The sequence below is a fragment of the Schistocerca americana genome, chromosome 8, assembly GCF_021461395.2.
Source record: "Schistocerca americana isolate TAMUIC-IGC-003095 chromosome 8, iqSchAmer2.1, whole genome shotgun sequence".
NCBI lineage: Eukaryota > Metazoa > Arthropoda > Insecta > Orthoptera > Acrididae > Schistocerca > Schistocerca americana.
Window position 1 is genome coordinate 249,609,306 of NC_060126.1, and position 17,854 is coordinate 249,627,159.

The 17,854-nt window shown below is 40.0% G+C and overlaps 1 long non-coding RNA gene across 1 annotated transcript in view; it reads left to right on the top strand.

Moving 5' to 3' along the window:
• Positions 1 to 17,854, top strand: part of LOC124544820 — a 29,482-nt gene that overhangs the window by 11,056 nt on the left and 572 nt on the right. The window contains exon 2 of the long non-coding RNA XR_006967568.1: positions 8,061 to 8,160. This is a non-coding gene — a long non-coding RNA (uncharacterized LOC124544820). The remainder of the gene's footprint in view (positions 1 to 8,060; positions 8,161 to 17,854) is intronic.

The window sequence follows — 17,854 nt, forward strand, 5'->3', positions numbered from 1 at the left end:
GACCCTGATTGGATTGAAGAGTCCCTAACAAACAGAGCACAGCATGTCATTCTTAATGGAGAGAAATCTCCAGACGTAAAAATGACGCCTGACGCACCCCAATGGAGTGTACTGTCCACAGTATATAGAATGACATAGTAGGTGACGTCGGTAGCTCCATGAGGGTGTTCACGCATGATGTATTGTATATCGAGAAGCCGAACTGTAGCGAAGTACAGGAGGGTCTGCAGATCATTGACGCTTGTTGTAGGGACTGACTGCTGAGCCTCAACATATTGTTGTTGTCGTCTGCAGCCCGAAGACTGGTTTGATGCAGCTCTCCATGCTTCTCTATCCTTTGCAAGTCTCTTCATCTCCGAGTAACTATTGCAACCTACGTCCCCTTACTGTATTCATCTCTTGCCCACCCTCTACAGTTTTTACCCCACTCACTTCCCCCCAGTGCTAAATTGGTGAACCCTTAATGTCTCAGAATGTTTCCTACCAACCGATCCCTTCTTTTGCTCAGGTTGTTCCACAAATGTTTCTTTTACCCAATTATATTCAGTAATTCTTTGTTACATACGTGATCTACCCATCTACTATTCAGCATTCTTCTGTAGTACCACATTTCAAAAGCTTCTATTCCCTTCTTGTCTAAACTATTTATCGTCCATGTTTCACTTCCATACACGGCTACGTTCCAGACAAATACCTTCAGAAAATACTTCCAAACACTTAAATCTATACTCGACGTAATCAAATTTCTCTTCTCCAGAAACGCTTTTCTTACCATTGCCAGTCTGCATTTTATATTCTCCCTACTTCTACCATCATGAGTTATTTTGCTTCCCAAATAGCAAAACTCATTTACAACTTTAAGTGTCTCATTTCCTAACCTAATTCCGTCAGCATCGCCTGATTTAATTCGGCTATATTCCATTATTCTCGCTTTGCTTTTGTAGACGTTCGTCTTATATCCTCCTTTCAAGATACTGTCCACTCCGTTCAACTGCTCTTCCAAGTGCTTTGGCGTCTCTGCTAAAATTCCAGTGCCATCGACAAATTTCAAAGTTTTTGTTTCTTCTCTCTGGGTTTTAATTCCTACTCCAAATTTCCCTTTTGTTTCCTTTACTGCTTGCTCAATATACAGATTGAATAAAATCGGGGATTGCTACAACCCTGTCTCACTCCCTTCTCAACCACTGCTTCCCTTTCGAACCCCTCGACTCATACAGCTGCCCTCTGGTTTCTGTACAAATTGTAAATAGCCTTTTGTTCCCTGTATCTTACTCCTGCCACCTTTAGCATTTGAAAGAGCGTATTCCAGTCAACATTGTCGAAAAATTTCTCTAAATCTGCAAGTGCTATAAACGTAGGTTTGCCTTTCCTTAAGCTATTTCTCCGAAATCCAAACTGATCTTCCCCGTGGTCGGCTTCTACGAGTTTTTCCATTCTTCTGTAAATTATTCGTGCTAGTATTTTCAGCCGTGATTTATTAAACTCAGAGTGCGGTAATTTTCACACCTGTCAGCACCTGCTTTCTTTGGAACTGGGATTATTATTATTATTATTTTTTTTTTAAGTTTGAGAGTAGTTCGCCTGTCTCGTATACAGCTTGCTCACCAATATAACCAAATGTAAAGTTTCGCGTATAAATAGTGTGTGATTAGCATGACACACTCACATAAAAACAGACGCAGCGTCTGTTACGTTATTCTAATTGTCTTACTTTATTTCCAGTGACGAATTCATGGGTTTTATTACTTAACGCCATTGATTTAATCGCTTGGTATGAGTAAATGATTTTACCAGCGGAAAAATGCTGCTATTGGAGCACAAGTAAGGCGAATTTGCTCCTCTTTATAAAAAGATTGACTGAAAAGTGGGGTACCAGCTGCCTCAGGCTTTCTTCCTCAGACCTTTAAAATTTTTCTCAAAAATTTTCGCATGCGAATATATTCGTGCTCTTTTAAACATGCAGCTTGCCTTTCACTCCGAAGAGCTCCCTTACTGTAACTCCCTCACATACACTAGTTCATCGCTTTAAGTCCTTCACGCCGATCCACTCCCAACTGCTGATTCTCCTTCACTCATTTGGCCCGACTCGTTGTCATTATCACTTTGTGTCTCTGTAATTGTTCTGTCTCACAGCGACAGTCACCTTCGTTCTGTCCTAATACTACAGTCTCCTTTCACTGTCACTGTCTCCTTCTTGTTCACTCTTACTGCTACTACATCATTCATTCCTACAACTGCTGCTGTCTCTTCTCACTGTCAGTATCTTTCTCTTCCTTGTTGTCATTTTCATAGACTGTCTCATTATCACTGGCTCTCACCCACATCCACTTTATCCTTCTCTTTGTTCCTTTTCTACTGGCATTGTCTTCTTCACTCTTTTCCTAGCACTTTTCTGTCATTGTCAGCTATGTTCCACTGCCACTGTATCCCTCTCTTCATCTCAGACTTCCTTTACTCCTTCGCTCTTTCTATACTACTACCACTGTGTACTAACTTTCACTATTTATTACTAATCCGTCTCTTTCCCACTACTTTTAAAGGTGCCGAGAAAGGCAGAATAAGGCAGCTGGTACTGTTCTTTCCAGTAAGAGTCTTTTAATAAAGAGGAGTGTATTCGCCGTTTTTGTGCTTCGATAGGAGGATTTTTCAGCTCATTCTCTTCATTTCACTGCCATAGCAAAGCATGTGACTCATATGAAAAGTACTTAAATTTTCATAGCTTACTTGTGTAGAAGTGAAATAAAGCAAAACTAATTTTACACCTCATACCGGCTTTTACGTGCACATAAATTTTACATGTGCTTCAGTACTACTATATGCACTTCCCATAACTACTATATGCAGTTCCCAGAACCCTACAAATTACGTTTTCGGCTCACACAGCATTTTACGTGCACAAGTAGAGTAATTTCGAACCTCTATATCTCTAAGACGGATAAAGATATCTAAAAACTTTTCAAGATTGTTAGAGACTGGAATTTTAGGGGTATATCGCAAAAATTACAGCTATTTGCTGTGGATAGTCGTCTTGAAATCCGTGACTGGGTTTTGGTCCGCTACTGACGACGAAATAATTGGTGAAAAACGCTTTTTTGGGGGTTTCCTCAGGAACCGGTCTTGAATTTACGCAAAAGCAACGTTCATTCATTCATTCATTCATATCATAGGTTTATGATGGGTATACTTGTCATCAATCAGTCTATTTAATTTTTGCGTGCTTATTTTACGTGTACGAATAGGGTAACATTGAATCTCTGTGTCTGAGAAATGGATAGCGATATCAAGAAAGTTTCCAAGACTGTCCGAGATCCGGATTTTAGAAATATATCGTAAAAATTTCAGCTGTTTGCTTTGCGTAGCCACCTTGGAATCCTCGGCCAGGTTTTGGTCCGCTGGTGACGACGAAAAAATACGAAAAAACATTTTTGGGGGGCTTTCCGAGGAACTGCCAATGAAATAATGGTGCCTACATAAGTCTCATCAAGCACACCGTAGACTTCATCAACTGCAAAAAGATTCAACCGTATGTCTCCATTTTCCTATGGGGATGAATTGTTTAACATTCATACATTGACCCTGTATTGTAGGAGAGCGACACTAAGACGATCCTTCTATAGGACATATAAATGGTTCCTAATCCAAGGGCTATCCAAAACGCTTGACCCTACCTTTTTATCATTAACAGAGCCTGCGGTATGAGCACTGGAAAATCCCGTTTTTATGCGCGGCTTTTGGGAACATGGTAAACATGCTCTCGCATGCATACCTATATATATGACATTTTATTATGCGGGTTTCGAAATTGTGACAGCTCAGTTTTGTAATGCTCTTTATACATTCATTTCGTTGGTGGAATTTGAAAATGTACCAAAATAAATCATTTAAAAAAATCAGCAGCTCTTCGTGGTAGATGGTGACGTTCTTCGTTTATATCATGCTTCGAGTCATTAAATTCGTTGTGATTTGAAAAGTTTAGTAATTAACCATTAGTTAGTTATTTAAATAGTTAACCATGTTCTTCCTTTTCAACGTGCCTTGCGGCGAAATCCAGAGATGTGATATAACAGCTTTCTGCTGGTGGCCATTAGGTGCACTTTCGTATCACAGATAACTGATAAATTCGAATTACTTTTAAAGCTGCTGATATAAGAGAATAGTTTTAAGCTGAATTTTTCTTGTTGCTCAAAGATTTAACGCATATACTACAGCTATCCTACTTCCCTTCCGCCACCAATTAGCGAAATAAACTGAGATTATGTTCTCACGGAAGCACTACACCCGGTAAGGTAAAGAAAAAGGCGGTAGGAAAAAGAAAAAGAACCGAACGCATAAGTAGGGAGTATGATAGAGTGCAGGCTTAGTTCCAAAGTGCCTGTGTCCAGAACAACGCCATCGGAGGACTGAAGTCGATCGCAGGGGGGCGAGGTCCGCGGAATCGACAGCCGATTGCAGGCGAAAAAATCACATTTGTCAGGTGCTAGTCGTTCATTGGAGTATGTTGGGATGTATTGGGGAAAGGAATTGCTGTCCTTCAATCATGAGCAAGAACTCTGCAAGACATCCGACACTTATTTCTCAGGCATGCGATAGCCTGCCAATAGAGCTGTTGAATGCTTTAGTGTCGATATGAATGTAACTGCCAAAAGCGTGTGTAACATAAGGGTAATCACATTTCTTATTATCTATTTTATTTGTTTAAAACAGAGATTTCGATTTTGTTCACTGTTTTTGATTTATGTATTACGCTTTTAAGAACTTCCCTAATTACATCTACATCTGCATAGATTCTCCGTAATTCACCATACGGAGCATGCTGGACACTATCGTTTGTAATTCTTGATGAGGGAAAGTGGTCACGTGTGCTGATATTGCTTAAATTTGGGACATTAGTATCTTGCAGTCCGATTCATGATTGATGGCGGTTCGCACAGTCGAGGCACGGACGGGGATTGCATTGTTGCCGGTTCCATTATAGTCTTGGTTGATTACTACTACAACTGAAGTTAGTCAAATCTTGAGGGCGTGAGCTACGAATTAACGAGAGCGAATCCTGTGTCCCATCTTCAATGGGACTGCTACTGCGTAGAGTATCTCTGACTGGTTAGATGGAGTTATAGTAGTAGCAGGGCAGTGGTAGTTTATTCATCCACAGATCACTTACAAGGATAGTGGGTGTGTGAGATTACAATTTCAGAACAACAAGCAATTGCATACTTGGAGATCTAGTTTGATACGGACGATACAGGTTGTTGGCTGTGACTTTATAGGGGGAATCATCCTGGCAATTGTCTGACGTAGCTTAGGGGAACCACGAAAAACCTAAATAAGGAATAAGGGTCCGCCCCGGTAGCTGAGTGGTCAGCGTGACAGACTGTCAATCCTAAGGGCCCGGGTTCGATTCCCGGCTGGGTCGGAAATTTTCTCCGATCAGGGACTGGGTGTTGTGTTGTCCTAATCATCATCATTTCATCCCCATCGACACGCAGGTCGCCGAAGTGGCGTCAAATCGAAAGACCTGCACCAGGCGAACGGTCTACCCGACGGGAGGCCGTAGCCACACGACATTTCCGTTTCCAAGGAATAAGGATGGCCAGATGAACATTGGAACTTTCACCATCACGAATACGAGGCCAGTCTGTTTACGACAGTGCTGCCTCGATCGGTTCACCCCTAGTGTACAATACTGTTTAGCAAAGATGTTATTTAATAACACAAAAAGCGAGTGCTACACTATTTATCTCTCATTCCCAGTCACTGCACAAACTACACACACTACACACATATTTCGTACCACATCACTACATACACTATCAGCTAACATCAGGACCATAGCGACGATGCCTGGTTGCGATTCTTATTATATTATGTTTCATTCGGTACGGGGAACTTATATACAGTGATTCAGCACACAGATTGGTACTTCATCGAAGCCTTATCGATCTTCATTCTCCGCTTTTCCCTCTACTTAACTGTATGTGGCACTCATTTCTTCTTTCCCAATCGTCTTTGGTGAATTTGATATTGATTTTTTTCTCTTGGCATCTCCTTCGTCACCATGTCTTACAAGAAATTCTTCAAAACCTTCTCATCAGTAATGCCTGATTAATTTTAGTTTCCTATCATAAAATCATAACATTTCAAATAAAACGTTTTTACCCATCTTTTTCAGTGTATATACCTTCTGTACTACCTCCATACAGTTTCATCATGCGTCGATGAAATTCTGTCGGAACCATTTGCTCATCAATGAGGAATGCAAAGTCTTATGTAGTCTTAGATGCCAAGCGTCGTTGTGGAACGCCCTCCTGTTGCCACAACCATATGGCACACGCCAACGAAACCAATCTGAAATTAGCGGGAATATTAAAAAATTTTACAACATTCACCGGCTCGGTCACTCAAAATCAACACAAAAATAGCAGACACTAGTTTAGAAATGGCCCTTGTAGAACATAATACCGTAGAGCCTCCTATGCCTTTTGTTTTTAAACAGATTCACTACACTTCTACAAAATGCGTGCAATGAATCTAACACTGCCACTCGGCTTCTCTACTACTAACATTAACATATTATTGTGATCCCACATTCTTATTGCTTCGTAGTACTACTAGTGTTTAACCCATGTAGCGTTATCCAGAAGTTTATCACTAACGCTGTAAACTGATACAACTGTTTTTATGGACCGCACTTTAGTCGGTAAAAATGAAACCTCTATAGGATAGCTTGTTATCTGTCTGTCCGTTCGCTATGACCCCTTTTTCACAGGAACGGGTAAAGGTATCGAGTTAAAATTTATGTCAAATATTAAGGTCTACGGTCCCTTGGCGGTGTAATGCATTGAAGCTTCTAAGTCACTGCAATCAAAAGATAGAGCCATTTATGTCACATAGTTTGGGTCTCGAAAATTCACTCATCAATTTCCCGCTGATATAGAATCAATTTGAAATTGTATCACACTTTTTTTTTTTTGCTGCCGGTTCGTCTCTCTATCCTTCCGTCTGGTAAGACCCTTTTTCTCAGGGACGGGTAGAGTTATCAAGTTGAAATTTAAATTAATTGCCAAGGTATACGGTCCCTTAGCGGCGTAGAAGATTTAAACATCTAAGTCCATGCAATTAAAAACATGCAGTCGTTTGTGTCACGTATTTTGTTAATCGCAAACTCACTCATGAAAATCTATAGGGTACTTTCTGTTGACCTAGAATCATGAGATTTGCCAGAAGCAGGGATTCACAGTACAAATAGAGGATAAAATCGAAAATTTTAATTTGAAATTGTATCAGATAAAAATGTTTTTTTGCCTTTAGTTGTCCGTACGTCTGTATGTCTATCCGTCTCTTAAGTCACTTTTTTCTTAGGAACGGATAGAGATACCAGTTTGAAATTTAGGTCAAATACTAAGGGTTACGGTACCTTGGAGGCATAACACATTTAAGCCTCTATATCAGTGCAATCAAAAGATACTGCTATTTATGTCACAAATTTTGATACGCTCGGACTCACTCAACAAAACCTAATGACCTACAATCATTAAATTTTCCAGAAACGCGGCTTCACAGCACAAGTAAAGCACAAAAAGAAAAATTTGAAAATTTTTAAACTTATAATTATATCACATAAAAAGAGATTTTTTATCATTTGTTATCCATACGTCTATCTATATTTCCCTCTGTTAAGACCCGTTTTTCTCAGGAATGGGTAGAGTTTATCAAGTTGAACTTTACGTTACTTGCTAAGGTATATGGTCCCTTAGAGGCATAAATATTTAAGCAATTAAAAGGTACGGCCATTTATGTTACATATTTTTATATTCGCAAACTAAACTCACTCATAACTTTAGATGAATTATCTGTATACATAACTGAGTATGTACGGAAACGTCAGAGCGCAAGTGCTGTTCACACTTGTCCGGATTAAAAGAAATGTGTACAGTGTCAGACAGGTTCCCGTATTCTAAAGATGCAGAATATGCTAGTTAGCTTGTTATTTACAAAGTCTATATTGTGAGGAAACAAGACATCAAAAATATCAGCATTGTTTGTGTTTTCCTTTGTTACAGCAATGGCTGCATCAACAACAAAGATGCGGCTGCTACAGTTATTGTTGGCGTTCCTGATGTCATCTATACCAAGCACATCGGGTCTCCTTGGAATGGACCAGTAAGTAGCTGCGTCAACCATCCATACACGTACTTTTTATAATCCTTCACGAGTTTGCTCTGCATCACGAACATTTGTCTACCTGTAAAAATCGAAAAAAACGTAAATAACCTGTAATTACAGGTCCATATCACTTCTTCCAGTCTTCTTGTAGGCTACAATAGCACGTTGATTAATTTTTAGCTTGTTAAATGCGTCTCACATTCAGTTCATAAATAGGCTAATACCCTGCGGAAGATCACACATGACCTCGCAAATGGAGCTCTGGCCGAGTTAACCAGCAAAACCTATCCTACTGATATATGCTGAGATGTTCCAAAGCCTACGACTATGTGGCCCACAATATTGTAAACGAGAAACTTAAATACTATGGCCTTGTGGTCTTCCTCTTGCATGGAAGGTAAGAAAGGAGGGGCACTGGGTCGAACGTCCCGTCGATGGCGAATTCGTTATAGTAGACTGGTGCATAAATTCGTTGTGTTCTTGTTTTGTATGTTGGTATTCCGCTTGTTTTGGCTTTGTTTATCGATTGTCAATTTTTATCTGCAGTTCACTTTTGCTTTTTGAGTTTACGTCTTGTCTTTTTGTCATTTCAAAAGAGTGAGTGAAGCTGTGGACGCTAGAAAATTGAGTGCCAGTGGAGAAATCGGAGCGTTTCGGACATACTCTTCTGTTTGAGTTCAGTAGAGGGGTGACAGCAGCGGAGAAGCTAGAAACATCTGCGCCGTGTATGGGGATACTGCCATTGTACACAGTGCGGCAAGGAAATGGTTTTCTCGTTTCAAGGAGGAACGTTTCGACATTAGTGACTCTCCAAGTGCAGGAAGACCTTCGGTATTTGATGAAGACTGTTTAAATGCATTAATCCACAATGATGTACACCATTGTACTCTACAACAGGCAAACGTGATGAACTGTTACCATTTCGCCATCATGTGACATTTGCATGAAATGGGGAAGGTTCAAAAATGAGGTGTGCTGTAAGTCAAAACCACAAAAATCAGCAGGGGGGGGGGGGGGGGCACATGTGCATCTCTGCTTGTTCGTCATCAATTGGCTCGTTAACAGCACCGACCGTTTCTATCCTGTATCGTTACTGGTGACGAGAAATGGTTTCTTTATGCTGCCATAAGGAAAAGAAAGGAATGGTTGAGCCCAGACAAAGCAGCAACTCCCCGTACAAAGACCAGCGCGCATCCACAAAAGATGATGTTATGCACCTGATCGAACAGCGACGGTGTGGTGTACTACGAATTGCTTCCCCGTAGTCGAGGTGTAACCACCCATACCGGCACTTATTGTCAACAAGTGAGACTTGCAGACGCAGTTCAAGACAACGACCAGGAAGACTGCTTGAAATGATACTACTCTACGATAACGCCCGCCTGCATTCTGCTAGACTGAAAAAAAAAAAAAAAACGCTATACAAGAGTTGGGCTGCGGAGTCATTCCACACCCACCTTGTTCACTCTAACTTGCCGCCCCCAGGTTTTCACCTTCTAACAGTCCTACCACAACAAAGGTCAAAATTTAATAATGATTGTGGTGTTGCTCACGCTGCTAAATACTGCATTTTCGGGCAACAACAAAGTTATTATGTGGCAGGTGTCATTAGAGCACAGTTAATAAAGTCATTTCATGTAATAATAAATAAACTAGGCACTCATCTTTTCGTGTTTCCCACGCTGGTCTCGTTGTAAAATCATGGCTCAATCGTCGAAAATCTAGGTGGTGATGATTCCAAGCTCGGATGCAAAGAGGCCTAGGTTTTATTCTGCTATATTCAGAAGTTTTATAGATGCGCTTCACAAACCATTCTTGAAGATTACACTTTTGCAGGACAATGGTGATGTAAAAAAGTATTCAGCACTCAGAATTTAAATTACGCTTCTTTTTTATTACTTTTGCTGCAATATCACGTAACACACAAAGCATCACTTCACAATTCAAAACATACTTGAAAACATCTTCCTCACTGTTAAAGTTCACATTTTAGAAGCTGACTACAATATGCGTCTTTCCAACATGACGTCCAAGACTTGACCTTCTCAAGGTCTGACTCTCTAACAACTAATTAACTAATAATCACTTACGCGCCCGAAAATCAGAGTTACAAGTACGACAAAGATCATAGTAACAAAAGAAAGAATATATATAAGAATAATATCATTTCAACATAAACATATCGATGTATCAAAGTATCTCTACATTAATGAAATCAAATCTGAATGTTGTCTCAGAAATATGTCAACTACTTTGTAGAAACACAGTAGAATATTGCTGGTATCGGGAGGTTCAGGTGAGCTGCCGTAATGGTTACGTAATTCAAGTACCATTACAACCTTTATCGCTCTCTGTCTTAAAACCTTTAAGGAACTTCCTTCCCGGATGAAAATGCGCTCCGAACGTGGTTCGACGAGTTCTCCTCCTCAAAACCAAGTGATTTCTACAGTTGCAGAATCGAAAAGTTATCCCAGCGTTACCAGACTGTTGTAAACAGTCAAGGAGAATACATTATTATGACTAAAGTCTCTGTTAAGAGTATCTGTTGTGTTTATTAAACTTATGGAAAAACGCTACGAACTTGTGCACCAACCCAACAGAAGGAGCACAGCTTGGGAATGCGAAGAGAAATTGGCCATGTTCTTTTCAAAGGAACCGCTGCGACATTTTGCCTGCAGTGATTTAGGGCAACCTCAGAAAACCTAACTCTAGATATCTGGACGAGGATTTGAACTGTCATTCTTCGGAATGCGAGTGCTCTCCCCTGACCCCTGAGCCACCAGCTTCGGTTGTAAAGTTGATGAATTTTTGTGATAGGAAGTTGGGAGTTGCAAGGGCAAACTTCACCACAGAAATGGACGAGATGCAGTGTGGGGAACACAAACTGTGGAGTCGCAAAGGATTTGGTATTGGATCTGCTCGTGTTTCTAGTCCATGTACGTGGCCTTCCAGAGTCTCTAAGGAACTGTTCAAAACTCTGTAATGCTTGCTGATGGAGTAGCTAATCAAGCATCCAAACTTGCCTACATCAGAGGCAGCCGAGATAGTGGCTGAACAGGCAAGCAAGGGGTCCATAGAAAACAGTTAAAGTCTTACTCGCACAAAGACGCACACCGTAAAAATTTATAAACAAATGAAACAGCCAGTTGATACTAGAAGTAGTTATTAGTTATCACAAGCTAAATGAAACAGAATGTGTAAAACTCGTTAGCGTCTGGCTGGATGACGGGCTAAAACAGAGTAAACAAGCAGAAAAACGAATCAACTAGTTCAGCTGAGCATATTCCAATTATAAGTATATATCACTGTGTTGCCTTCAAGATCCCCAGTTTCCATATCTAATTAGAGCGCGCATGCGTGTGTGTGTGTGTGTGTGTGTGTGTGTGTGTGTGTGTGTGTGTGTATGTATGTGTGGTGTGTGCGCGTGAGAGAGAGAGAGAGAGAGAGAGAGAGAGAGAGAGAGAGAGTATGTTTGTGTTTTGTAAGATCATTAGCATTTTATTAGTGTTTTTCTTTCTAGTAATTTTCTTGAGTTTTTAATTTCTGTTATCGGCGATTGATCTCCATTACATACATCAGATTTCAGTTTATACGAAGTAGCATTTTAACACGCACACACACACACAAAAAAACAAATCAGGTTTGAAGATTGTAGTAGCACCGGACGTAGCCTAGATTTCTGATTGAACATCTATGCACCATAATGCGGTGTTATCAACCCTGAATACGTTCTCAGAGTCGTTAAGGCACATTCTTTGGTTCAAATGGCTCTGAGCACTATGGGACTTAACATCTATGGTCATCAGTCCCCTAGAATTTAGAACTACTTAAACCTAACTAACCTAAGGACATCACACAACACCCAGTCATCACGAGGCAGAGGGCACATTCTTTCTGCAACTTTTAATGTACTGATTGAGGGTTTTGGTAGTTAGAGAGCGATTTTATCAAAGGTACTTAGATAACCTGCTTTTCTCATCACTAACAATGGCATCTCGTGTATAACATTTCACCTCGCACTTCTTCAAGTAACGTCCATCCAACTAGGTGTTGCGCTTATCAAGAAACTGACCTATAATCACGAGGAACTGGTTTCCAATTCTGGCATGTCCACATTAATTTAAGTTTTCTGCGATTTCGCAGCATCACATTAGGTGAAGACAATATCGTTCCATCTAATCTTAAAAGAGTCCATATTAGTTTTCGTACATATTACATACAGCGGTTTCAATGGAGCCATTTTCACACTTAAATGACCATAAAAAGTGACAGCTTGCGGCAATAGTATATTACACAAAGTGCAGTTAGCTGTGTTAAGAAATGATTTGAGCGGAGGCATACATGTCAATGAGTGACTTCTGTACTCTACAGGAAGGAGACTGTTGAGAATGTTATGGCTGTTCACGAGTTGTCGTTGTAAACTATTGAACTGACGAGTGGTTTACCGTACTGTGGCTCGTACATCCGCAGTGACTAGGAGTGGTTGCTGTTGTCAACACGTTGTTGCCATAGCAGCTGGCTATGGTTTTACATGTACCGAAGCACTCACTGTGTACCCTCGACACGGTGGTACGTGACTGTATGACCTCGGAGATGCACTGTTCCAAGCGTCGGACATTCACGATCAGGCACATGTCTCGTCCATCCCACTCCTGACTGTCATGTTGACGCCTGGTCACGTGCCACGCCGAACTATTCCTGTTATTTCCGTCTCTTTCCCTCCAGCATAGAAGCTAACTGTAACTAGATTTTTCATTAATGTGTACGGGGTGTATCTAAATTAATAACTAAAACTGATACAGGAGAAAATATGCGACAATGGACGCAAAAACTTTCAAGTAAATGTGAGTCTTCAAACGAGCATTCTGCGAGATAATAGGTTACGATCAGCCACTTACATCACTGTGAAATTGCGTCTCAATTAACACATATATATTTGAAATTTGAACTTCTCGAATAAGTCCCCATCTAATTGAGCACAAAATCGATCCACATGATTTTCATGAGTCACCGTACCAGCAAAGTTTCTCAATGAATGTGTGGTTATGGGTACTAGGTGATCATCTCATTGGGCCACACAGCCTTCTAAGGAAACTTGACGGTCGAGGGTACCTTTGGTCTCTGTGGCAGAAACTTCCAGGATTGCCGAATATGTTCCCCTTGCGCAACACTGGGGAATCAATGGGGCGTCAGTACACTTGGCTGCTGACCGAAGACAACATATAACGCGCCATTGTGGTCCAAGACGGATCAATCCAGCGGGGCTTGTATCTCGACCTCCTCAGGAGTTTTCTGCCTGGAGTCATATCAAAAGTGAACTGCACACTGCGACCGTTGATGCAGTTCAATAACTGGAGCAACTACTTGCAGATACTTTAAAGTCTTAGGAGATGATAGGGAGGTGTTTACAAGAATACACAGCTCGCAGCAGGGAAGAGTGCAATATTGTTCCCAAATGCGAAACGATACGTGAAACACTTGTTTCAACTTGTACTAGTGTACAGTAAATTATAACATGTACCTTGTGGAAGTAACGTTGTAGAACATCGGTGACAATGAGTTGAGGAAGTAACGTTGTAGACTATCGGTGACATTGAGCCTAATTAGATGTGGATTTAGGCTGGCAAAGTTTATATGTGACAATGTGGTGGGTAGTGGCGGGATCACTCGTGGAAAATTTCCTGCATTTATCTGGTGTTAGAGGTGCACCTTTTTTATACTGAAGGCAGCTGATAGGTACCTGCTTAAAGGAAGTCTCTCTAACTAAGGGCTCACCTTCAGAGGATGTCATGTTTCCAAGTGGAGAAGGAATTAGCATATTTCATCAAAATATAAGAGGTATTAGAGATAAAGTTAGTGAACACCTTATAGATGTTGACTCTGAAATTATTGGTATGATGGAACACCACTTAAATAATGACAATTCAGAGGCTTCCTTTACCAGGATACAGATTAGCTGGCTGTTTTTCAATGAGTTCATTTGCGTGGTGGGGGAGTGGCTATGTACGTAAAAAACAGTATTCCATTTGAGCCCATAGACCTATCACGGAACTGCACTGATCAAATATTTCAGTGTTGTGCAGGGGCAGTTGAATGTTGTGAAACTAAACTTCTACTTGGTGCTGTTTATAGGTCGCCTAACCCTGACTTCAGAGCATTTCTGCTCAAGCTAGAGACAGCTCTTGATTCACTTTGATACAGACAAGGGGGAAAGTGAGTAAATAATTAAACCACTGAAGACTAAGGACTCTCATGGTTATGATGGAGTGCTTGCAGAATATTACTGTGCTGCACATGTTAGCCCAGTATTTAGCCATATTTGTAACTTTTTTTTAGGAATTGTCAGTTTCCTGAACGATTACTCAGTAGTAAAGCCACTTTATAAAAAAGAAGAAAGGGACAGTGAAGACAATTTTAGACCTATTTCCATGCCATCAGTGTTTGCTAAACTTATTGAAAAGGCTGTGTATATAAGGAAAATTGATCATTTTATATTACAAGATTTGCTATCAAATGTGCAGTTTGGCTTTAGAAGCTGCTTAACAACTGAAAATGATATATTCTCTTTTCTATGTGAGGTACTGATTGGGTTAAACAAAAGGTTTCGAACGCCAGGCATATTTTTTGATTTAACTAAGGCGTTTGATTGTGTTGATCACAAAATATTGCTCCAGAAGTAGGACCATTACGGAATATGGGGAGTAGAAAAAAATGGCTCTGAGCACTATGGGACTTAACATCTGTGGTCATCAGTTCCCTAGAACTTAGAACTACTTAAACGTAACTAACCTAAGGACATCACACACATCCATGCCCGAGGCAGGATTCGAACCTGCAACCGTAGTGGTCACGCGGTTCCAAACTGTAGCGCTTATAACCGCATGGCCACACCGGCTGGCAATATGGGGAGAAGTTCAAAATTGGTTCACCTCTTACTTTAACAACAGACAACGAAAGGTCATTATTCACAATGTTGAGAATGGCTGAGATGTGGGGTCTCAGTGGGGTACAGTCAAGTGGGGGGGGGGGGGGGGGGTGCCCCAGGGATCAGTGTTGGGGCCACTCCTATTCCTTATTTATATAAATGATATGCCATCTAGTATTACGGGTAACTCTAAAATATTTCTGTTTGCGGATGACACTAGCTTGGTAGTAAAGGATGTTGTCTGTGGCATTGGCTCGGTTTCAAATAGTGCAGTTCATCATACCTAAGTTCATGGCTTGTCGAAAATAAACTAACGATAAATCGCAGTAAGACTCAGCTTTTACAGTATCTAACACACAATTCAACACAATCTGACGTTTTAATTTCACAGAATGATCATATGATTAGTGAAACTGAACAGTTCAAATTTCTAGGTGTTCAGATAGATAGTAAACTGTCGTGGAACGCCCACGTTTAGGGTCTTGTTCAAAGACTTAATGCTGCAATTTTTACTATTCTAACGGTATCTTAAGTAAGTTATCGTTCGACACGAAAATTAGTCTACTTTGCTTAGTTTCGTTCGCTTATGTCGTATAGCATTATGTTTTGGGGTAACTCTTCCCATTCCAAAAGGGAGTTTTTGTCTCAGAAACGGGCGGTTCGGGCAATAAGTGGTGTAAGTTCACGAACCTTTTGTCGACCCCTGTTCACGAGTATGGGTATTGTGACATTGGCCTCTCAATATATATATTCCTTACTATCATTTCTTGTTAACAATATTAGCTTATTCCCAAGAATAAGCAGCTTTCACTCAGTTAATACCCGGCAGTAATCAAACCTACATTTGGATCGGACTTTCTTAACTCTTGTGCATAAAGGTGTGCAGTATACTGCTGCATCCATTTTCTTAAACTACCACTCGAATTCAAAAAGCTTAACAGTAATCCACGCGCTTTCAAATCGAAACTGAAGAGTTTCCTCATGGGTCAATCCTTCTATTCTGTCGAGGAGTTCCTTGAAAAAGGAAGCTAATTCTTGTTGTATTGTTGATTGCGTTTTCTTAAACTCATGGATTGACTTTTTTGGGTTTGTAAACATTTTATTTTTATCTGTTATTACTTTTATGTTGTAATTTCATGTACTGACGCGTTCCATGACCTTGGAGATTTGCTCCTCAATTTGGTCCTACCGAACTTGAAGTGTAAATAAAAAAATAAAAACCAGTACCGATCTCTCCCATGCAATTCCCATATTTTTGGAGCCCTGAAGAAAGACATACGTGGGCGTAATTTGCTTCGGAAGAAGAGATGCACGCCTGGGTACAATTATGGTCCCGTAGGCAACCGCAAGCATTTATGCATGAAGGCAGTTACCGTTTTGTCTCACTGAGGGATAAAGGTATCAACAGTTATGGCAATTACTTTTGAGATAATAAACAACTGATTAACGTTTTTCTGAGTGTTCCGTTTTCATTTCGTTGTTTCTTGTAACACAAGTTCCCTTAAATACACAATGTACGAAACTCGAATGGAGTTGTGATGACTGGGGCTTGGTGAGTTGCACACTAATTGTACTCGTAATATACTAGTAGAATATTTCCTGCAAATATTATATTTGCAGGAAATGCACTGGTTGATTTTGTGCATCCAAACTACGAGGCAAATCATAGGGCAACAAGACAAATCAACATTAGAAACAAACTAAGACATTCATTTTTGTTTCAGTACTTGTGTCCGTTTCATATTGTTTGTATAATTAATTATGGTTTTATATATATATATATATATATATATATATATATATATATATATATATATATATATATATATATATACTATGTGAATTAATATCTTTATTGTTCCACTATTAGAGTCGAAAATTTAAAAAAAAACTACCATTACGCAAAGAATTTTCAGTGTTATGCATGTATCATACGATCTGCTTTGGAAATATTGGAGGATAGGGTTTCAGAAATAAACAAATAAATACTTTCCCCGATGTTAGTTTTCACTGTTAATTGTGACACACCCAATCTTCCACAAGGTACACAACACAAATGACACTAGTTATTTCTACTTGGGTCCAGTTTCATTGTTCCATTTATTTTCTGTTTAATTGTACATTTGGCGTACATGGTCATGGAGCTAAAGACCATATAAGCAAATTTAAAAGTACAGGGTTCGGCGTCCCATTCGACGTAGAACCTCTTTGGGCGTTTAATTTGATTTCTGCTCTGTGTGAAAAATGGAGGGTCTCTACAGTGATGGATGTTTGAGTTAAATCACACTGTTTGGTCGAGACAAGGGACCACGAACTTGGCGCTCAGACGAACGTTTGAGGTTACGACTGCTTTAGTTACGTAAAACGTGTCAAGGAAAAAGAGATACCTTGGTTAGACATCGTGTAAGTCATAATAACTGCTTAACCCCACTTTTAGAAGATCCATAACTGTGTTGAATAGGTAATAAATGCAAAAGAAAGCATTGAGCAAAGAAATAACCAGTGGGTTTCAGATGCTCCTTTTTAATGGCTTCTTGTATTTTACCCCTCATAAAGATTCCTGTATACATAGAAGCAGAAATCAGATGTTTGGTTTATACAATACAAAGAACTGCTGTTTCCTGTTACACTTTCTATTTGTGTTATTTAATCTACCCAGACGATTTTGTTGTTGGGACTTCTCAAATGTGACATTGGTTTAGCTCTGTAAAATTACAACGTGCAAGAATTTTTGCATTAGGAAACATACCAAAACAAACCAGCAGC